Source organism: Elephas maximus, chromosome 16 (genome assembly GCF_024166365.1).
Source record: "Elephas maximus indicus isolate mEleMax1 chromosome 16, mEleMax1 primary haplotype, whole genome shotgun sequence".
Classification (NCBI taxonomy): domain Eukaryota; kingdom Metazoa; phylum Chordata; class Mammalia; order Proboscidea; family Elephantidae; genus Elephas; species Elephas maximus.
In genome coordinates this window covers 68,442,078-68,450,511 of record NC_064834.1, presented here as the reverse complement: position 1 = coordinate 68,450,511, position 8,434 = coordinate 68,442,078, and the positions used below count along the sequence as shown (strand labels likewise).

At 47.2% G+C, this 8,434-nt stretch overlaps 1 protein-coding gene across 1 annotated transcript in view; it reads right to left on the bottom strand.

Moving 5' to 3' along the window:
• Positions 1–4,995: 4,995 nt before the first annotated feature.
• EMX2 (empty spiracles homeobox 2) overlaps positions 4,996–8,434 on the bottom strand; it is a 185,510-nt gene continuing 182,071 nt past the window's right edge. Inside the window, exon 4 of the transcript XR_007513457.1 lies at positions 4,996–5,061. The gene's annotated coding sequence lies outside the window, so the exon portion shown is untranslated. The remainder of the gene's footprint in view (positions 5,062–8,434) is intronic.

Below are 8,434 nucleotides of genomic sequence, written 5' to 3'. Positions count from 1 at the left end.
GTGAGGACTACATGACCCGTCACCTGTACAGTGCCTGGTGCTTGGGCGGTGCTGCCTCAGTAGTGTCTGTGTTTGTTTTTATACCCCATAATCATCAGAGAACCCCCCCCCCCACCGCCCCAGACCAGGAGACCCATCCTCCAACCAGCCCCAGAAGACGTATAGGCCCAATGCATCATGAACAGGAGAGGAAATCCAGAGAAACGAAACATCCATATTTTGAAAGGGGGCAATGTGGAGTGAAAGCACGTACAGTGTGAATTACTGTTGGTTTTGTCATCCTTGCCATCTCTGGAGCAGCCGAAGAAAAGCACAGTTTTTCCACCTTAGGCCGATGTTCCCAGGGCGTTTCCAATTATCTCCAAGTATGCTGCAAAATTCTCACCAAAGCTCATTTGAGTTTCCTCTAATTCAAATACCACCATTCTCAGTTGCCAACTTGTTCACAGTAGGCTAGGTGCCACAGAATTTCTCTGTACCAGCTGTCTGCCAGCTGCTTTCCCCAATATCCTTCAGTCCCATCATTCCTCACTCATGAGCCCCTATATTTTTGGGGTAGCAATGTGTCCAATTAAAGACTCCACTTCCCAGCCTCTCTTGCAGCTAGGTGTGGGCGAGCAATAAAGTTCTGGCCAACAAAAAACAAGAGGAACTTGTAGGGGAGGATTTCTGAAAAGGTCCTTTTAAAGGAAGAAAAGACAGCTACAGAAAGCCCCTTTTGCCTTACCCTCTTGCTCTTTCCCATTGCCTGGAATGTGGACATGATGGCTGGAGCTACAGTAGACATTTTGAAACACTGAGGACAAAAGCCATATGTTATAAATGGCAAGCAGGAGACACAGCCTGGCCCCTGGTGATCATGAAGTCACCATATCAGCCTACCTAGGACTTCTACATGAGAAAGGAAACCTTTGGCATTTAAGCCACTGTTGTTTGGGTTTTCTGTTACATGCAGCTTAACCTAATCCTTCTATTCACATTCAGTTACCAGAGGTTGGTAGTTGTGTGACAGAGTTGCTCTGGGCCTGTGGCCACAGAAGACGTAAGTGGAAAGTAGAGAGGAAGGGGGCCGAATGTCATGGTGCAGGATTGAGGGTCCAATAGCACCTACTGGCTAGTGCCCACTAAACATGGCTAATGCTCAACTCCAGGAGAGGTCTCTCCTTGTTTCACATTCTAGAGACCATGGCTTCCTTCAGCCTAAGGCCAAAGGGAAAGGATATAAGTCAAAATAAAACCAGGACCAAATCCTACCCCTGACTCTTACCAGCTGTGTGACTTTAGGCAAGTCATTTAACCCTTGAGCCTCAGTTTCCACCTCTGTAAAATGGGGGTAATAGTAGCACCTACCTCAAAGGACTTAATGGATAATGTAAATACAGCCCTCAAAAATTACATATGCTATTATTGCATATTAGTTACTAAATGATATTATTATTATTCTTGGAGAGAGGCCTCGAGGCATTTTAGGGCAATGGTATATGGTGTCTCCATAGATGCAGAAGGGAGCAATGCTTTTTCCCAGATATAGACGAATTCATTCTAGTGCTCTAGGAGGTCTAAGAACTGCAAAGAGGATAGGACTAGGGGGAGGAGACCCAGCTCCTGTCCCAGCTTCACTAATAGGCTATGTGAACTCAGGCAGGTCGCCTGCTCTTTCTGAGCCTCAGTTTTCCCACCAGTGAAATGAGGAGGCCATCTCTAAGGCCCCACCTAGCATCAAAGTGCGGCAATTCCACAGACGTAGGAAGCTGGGAGGACCAGGGTGGGAATGGCCAGTACGAATGCTCTCACCTCCACCTGCACTCAGGTTTGTCCCCAGCCTCCTCACACCTGCCGGTCATTCTCAGATTTTCTATCCTATTGTATTACTACCATGTCAAGAGCCTGATTCCAGAAAAGGCCATCATTTCTGCAGACATTGAGGCAAGCTCTAAGGGCTAGAGGCAAGAACAGATTCGAGAGAGTTGTTTGCTTCCTATCATGCAAACTTGGTATATAAAAAATCAGATGTGCGAACCCAATAAATTGGAAGATTATGGGTTTGTAAGAGAATCACCTAGAAACACCAAAAAATCTTGCTCACCTGAGATTCTCCCACATAGATGATGGGAAGGAAATTCTGCTGAATGGATATGCTTGAGGCCCTGAACCACAGCCTAACAGATATCACTGAATTTAATCCTCTCTGCAACAGTCCCATCCAAAACGATCCCATCCTCATTTCGCCGATGAAGCGGGGCAATGAAGTTACACGTTTTGCTTCAGTTAAGGGTATGTAGATAATAAATGGTTGAGGCAGGATTATAATCTAGATCTAACCTAGGTCATTACTGCACTGTAATCTTGAGGCCTGGAGAGAAGATGAAAGAGAAATGGTACAATAGGGGGTGATCCCAGGCCAGGAATCAGGACAGAATTTTGTCCTAGAACCCACTGCCACTGTGTGATCCACTGTGTGACCCTGGGGTAGTCATGGGATCTCTCTTTGCCTGTGTTTTCTCATGTGTCAAATGTGGGCATTGGAGAGCTCAAAGGTCCCAAATGAAGATTGGCAGCAACTCGTAGGTGTCCAAGCTGCCATAATGCCTGCCTCCACCCTGTACTCAGTATGTACCAAGGCTGCCAAGAGGAGAGCAGGTGGTCATGGAAACAACGCCCTGGCTTCTGCCCTGCTTAGGAACCAGCTCAACCTCTTCACAAGGAAATGGGGAGCATCTCCTCCCCCACACAAAGCTGGGGGTCTTGACTTCCCAGAGCTTTCCTCCCCTGCCATCTGACTATCTCCAGAACCCTGTTGATGTCTCCACTGGGTTTCCAAGGACGGGCCAATCTACTCACAACTCTGAACACACAACTATTTGGGAAAAATGGGGACCTCCCTAAATGTTTACCCCAACTTTCTTCTATTTAGAGGCTCTCTCCACCCAGCAGTTTCATGAGGAGGTGTGGCTCCTCCCTTGCATTAATGCTTACCCGCGTTGGCCACGCAGTATCAAATGATGTAACTGCTCCGTGCCATCCTATGAGACTTTTGCAACATATAGATGGTGTCACTGTAAAAAATTTAATAGGCTGACAGTTGACACTTGAACGCTTTTGGATCTGCCAATGAATCTCATGCCCAAGTGTTGCCAAAAGCATTTATTGTCTCATAATTTGATTTACTTTTTTCCATGCCACTGCCGGTGCCTGCAAGTAGGGACAAAATGGCTGATGCCTCCAGATGCCACAGAGGCTAATAAAGCTTGCTGTGCTCCCAGCATGCTCTCTGCTTTCAGAAACCGGCAATTAACTTAATAGGGTTCTTGAAATGGAGTCGATCCGGGAAATGTGGCATGTGTTGACACACTCCCGCTGATCCAAGCAGCCTCCCACCATTGACTTGCAGGGTCTGTTTGCTATTTGAATTATTTAGGAGCTTGTTATGTGAATTAAAAAGCAGCACTTTGCAGCATTAAGTCTAATATTTTATGATCTTCAATTGATTAGGTGGGCTTTCAGGATTACATGGAAAGGTTAAGATAAAACACGCCTCAGACAGGCAGCTCTCGCCAGTTTGCTTTGCTTTTCAAAAACCCAGATGTAAACCCAAAAGGAGCCGGCCTCCCTTTTCCCTTTCTAGAGAGTCTTCTGAAATCCGTTTTGGGACCATCAAAGAGCTTTTCTACTCTGAGGATGCCAGGAACCCTGGGTTCTCAGGGCTAAGAGGAGATTGGCCCTCCATTTGCCTACCTTTCTTTTGTCTTTTTCTTGGCAAAGAGACCACTGCTGACATGATGCCCAGAGGGACCACGCCTCAGACCTGGGCCTGCTGTGGATTCCAAGCCACTCACTCAGACCCTGATGGGCATCTTGGCCAAGGGTGTATGCAGCTCACACCCCACGCAGTACAAAGGCATCTGTATTTTGCAGACCACCAAGCTCCAGAGGACCTTTCTATGCTACGAATGCCAATCCAGGCTGTCCTTGCCCTGCCAGCTACCACCACCCTCTCCCCAGGCCTATGACAACAGCTTTCTACTGGGCTGCTTCTATTACTTCCAACCGAATTCATCCTATACTCTACAACCAGAGGAATCTTTCTAAAACCCAGCTCTGCCCATGACACTCCCCAGCTCAAAAACCTTCAGTGGATCCCTAGCGCCAGTTAAGCATAGACTTCTGCAATATATACGTAAGTATATACTCCGGAGCCTGGCCCCAGTCTCTCTTTCTAGCTTCAATTCCTATTGCTACCGTATGAGCCAGCCAAATTGAGCTACTCATTAGTCTCAAAACACAGCCTGTGTTTTCTCAGCTCGGGAACTTGGCTCATGGCATTCCCTCAGTACGCTATGACTCCGTCTTCACCTATGGAAATTCTGTTGGTCCTAAATAATGAAAAGAGTATAGACGTATATAGGGTAGCGCTTACTACTTTCTAGGCACTTTATGCATTATTAACTTATTTAATTCTTATCTTACAGTATAGGTACCTTTTTTATTCTCATTTTATGGATGGAGGAATTTAAGCTCAGAGAGGTTAGGTAACATACCCAAGGTCACCCAGCTAGTAAGTCAAAGAGCTGAAAATCAAGCCAGAGAGTCAAGACTCATTTCAAATTCCACTTCCTTGGTAAAGCCACCTTCATCCCTACCTGGGTGGTCTCTTTCTCCCCTGAGGTCTGCAGCATCACTGTGATATGGCACTGACTTACTCTGGCTGGGGACATAGGGACACATTTACCTGGATGCCAGCGACTTGAGGGCTCTCTGGGCCTCCTTGTATCGCCATAGGGCTTGGGTCCAGGGCTTGCACAAAGACGGTGTTGATTGAAGCAGGCTGTTCACCTGACCATGGAAGGAGGGGTCCCCTACCCAAAAATCACTCCCCTGAAAGAGTACTTACCTGGTCCTTACTGTACGTCCCAAGTGGCAGGAGGAGGCGTTGCAGGGCCCTTGAGTGAGTGTACAAGCTCTGAAGGATGAAAAACTGGACTTTGAATCCAAGTTGTGCCTCTTCTAACTATGAGACTTTGTGGAAAACAATTCAATCTCTACAAGCCTTGATTTTCTCACCTGTGAAATAGACATAACAGTAATACTCAGTTCGTATAGAAATTGTCAAAATTAAATGAAACAATTTATCTAAAGCATGTAGCATACATGACTCCCAGAGGGCTCAAGAAAAGCCAGCTGTGATTGTCCGTGGATTGCCCTGGCTGTAATCTCCAGTTGACCTCTTACAGCTCCGGGACCCTGGCCCTGGCATCTCTGTACCTACACTTCCTCACAAGGAACATGGGGCTGTTTAAAGTCACCTTACAGGACTACAAGGGCGGAGTTAATGAAATAACAACAGAAGTGCCTGGAACAGAACAGACATTCACTATATTGAGGCCGTGATTATTTTTAATTAATATAAACCTCAACCAAGCCAAGGCTTTTTATTTTTTCCGTTAACACTGTGAGGATGGCTCCAGACCCCTGAATTCAAGGACTCTGAGCAAAAAGAGCCCTGTCTGCTGAGCCCCAGCTGTGCAGCAGGTGTCAGGGAGAAAGGAGTGGATACAGCCCCACCCTGGCCTCTAGGGGGAGGAAGCACAGAAAGAGCAGAGCTCAGGGAGTGTCTCACCACCAACAGTAACTACTGAGACTTGTTCTTTAAAGCAGTTTAGTCCTAAACTAGGGTCTGCACAGATGAGCTTAAGAGGGGCCGGGAAAATGTAAAATGAGTGCGAAATGTTGTGTGAACGTATGCAGACGTGTACTCTGGGTTGTTGTTGTTAGTTGCCATCAAGTCAATTCCAACTCATGGCGAACCCACATGTATAGAGCAGAACTGCTCCATAAGGTTTTCAAGGCTGTGACCTTTCTTCTGCACATCACCAGGCCTGTCTTCTGAGGCACCTCTGGGTGGAATTGAACTGCCAACCGTTTGGCTAATAGTTGAGTGCCTAACCTTTTGCACCACCCAAGGACTCCTGTTCTCTGGGTGCAGGTTCTATAAAATGTCGTCCAAATCAGAATAACTGATTACTAGCTGCAGTAACAAATAGCCCCCAAATTTCAATGACTTAATACAATATGTCCAAACAGGCCTATGTGGAGTAGGCAGTGAAGGGCAAGGTTCTGCAGGAGGAGCTCCACCATCTTCAACACGTGGTTCCTGAACATTGACATTCAGTTGGTAGATGGAGGAGAAAAGGAACATGAAGGCCTGGCCAGGCCTAGAAATGTCTTACATCACTCCTGCCCATATCCCATTGGCCAGAACTCAGCCACCTGGGGCCCTAGCTGCAAAGGAGATTGGGAAATGTAGTCTTCCTGTGTACCCAGGTGGGAAACAAGTTTGGAGAACACTGAATGTAGTCTTTCAAAGGGCTTGTGCAGGGAAAAAAAAAAGATAGGGGATAAAGAATCATAATAAATACCATTTGCTTTATGTACATTATTCATTTAATCTTCACCATTAGCAACAGATTTTTAATTTTATATCCATATTATAGATGGACACTGAAGCTCAGAAGAACAATTTACTCCCCCAGGATCACACAGCTAGCAAGTGGCAGAGCCAAGAATACACCTCAGGCTCATCTCTTGCCAACATACAGCTTTGAAGGCACTTTCATTTTCTGCTTTTTTGTGCATTATGTATGTTTTGAGTGGGAGGCAAATGAGAATGGAGAAGATGATTTTGAGCTTGTATTTTGGGATCTTTGTGCCAGCTACTATTTATTACCTGCTTGCATTGTGCCAGAGTCCCTAGGTGGTGCAAATGGTTAACAAACTTGGCTGTTAACCTAAAGGTTGGAGGTTCAAGTCCAGAGACACCTCGGGAGAGATGCCCAGTGAGTCAGCCATTGAAAACCCTATGGAGCATAGTTCTACTCTGACACACATGGGGTCACCATGAGTCAGAGTGGACTCAATGGCAACTGGCTTTAATGACTAATAATGTCAAGCATCTTTTCATGTGCTTGTTGGCTGTTTGTAAGCAGGGTGTTTTTGGTAACATCTGCCATATCAGGGGCTCAGCACCCTCTTGGCTGAGCATGTGGAAGCCACAATTGTCAGGCAGAGGCCTCACCCATGGCCTGGTTAGGAGTATGGATCCTAGAGCAAGGCTCTCTGGATTCAAATCCCAGCTCTGCCTCTTACCAGCCCTGTGCCCTTGGGCAAGCTGCTGGACTGCTCTCTGTCCCTACCTCTCACCTCAAAACTGGGGGTGACATTACCCCCCACCTCTCCTAGCATTGCTATGAGGGTTTAAAGATCTAATACGTGTAAAACAATTGTAACAGGGCCTGGTGTGTAGTAAGAGCCATTTTCAAGTTGCTGTTGATACTCTCTGCAGAGAACTACTCTCACCCAGCCTCTCTGTTTGCTTCTGATATGCTGTCCCCTTGGAGGGCAGCAGCTGTGTCTCATCCATTTTGGAGACCGAGGCAGAAGGACAGTGCAGCATGGTGGTTAGAAGTCCCGGCTCCAGTTCCAAGTCCAGACCCCACCACTTCCTGGCTGTGTGACCTCCTTGGCAAGCTCTGTGTCTGCTCTGAGCCTCAGTGTCCTCCTGCATAAAAGGGGGGGTGATAATAGAATCTATTCCATAGAGTGGTCCCTGGAGAAGGACATCATGCTGGGTAAAGTAGAAGGTCAGCGAAAAAGAGGAAGACCCTCAATGAGATGGACTGACACAGTGGCTGCAACAATGGGCTCAGGCAAAACAACAATTGTAAGGATGGCACAGGACCGGGCAGTGTTTCGTTCTCTCGCACATAGGGTTGCTGTGAGTCGGAACTGACACAACGGCACCGAACGACAACATTCCGTAGAGCAAGGCGAGGATTACATTAAATAATGAAACCAACATAAAACACCAAGCACAGTTCCTGGCTCATGGGAAGTGCTAAACAAGTGTTGGCTATTATTGTATCTGTGTCCCCAGCTCCCACCATGGCACCCAGTTGTGCTTAGCAACTGTTTTTTGATACATGAATGAGTATTTATACTTCTCATTCTCTGGATAGCCTGAGGTCGTCTCCAAATTCTCTTCACCAGATAGGGCCCTGGGACGGCAGTAAGACACCAAGGATGGGCACCGTGTCCGAGACTTGTTGTTTATAATGATCTCACCGAGTAAATAAATAGGGTGAGATGAGGAGCCGGACCAGGCCTTCCAGAAATACTCCGCCCCAGGCTCCAGCCTGGGCGTTAAGACAAAATGACCCTGGCCAGTTGACTCATCTCCCCAGCATGAGCTGAGCTGCCGAGGCAGCCCCACCCAGCCTCTCTTGGCCCTCCCTGGCTCCTTCTGGTGGTCTGGCAAGCCCAGCAGGAGCCAGTCTAAAGCAGCTGGCTCCAGAGAGGAAGAAAAGCAGGTGTGAATCTGTGACTAATGCCAAAGACAGGCATCCAAAGGAGCAGAAAAGCTCTGGCCAGGGGAGGCTGA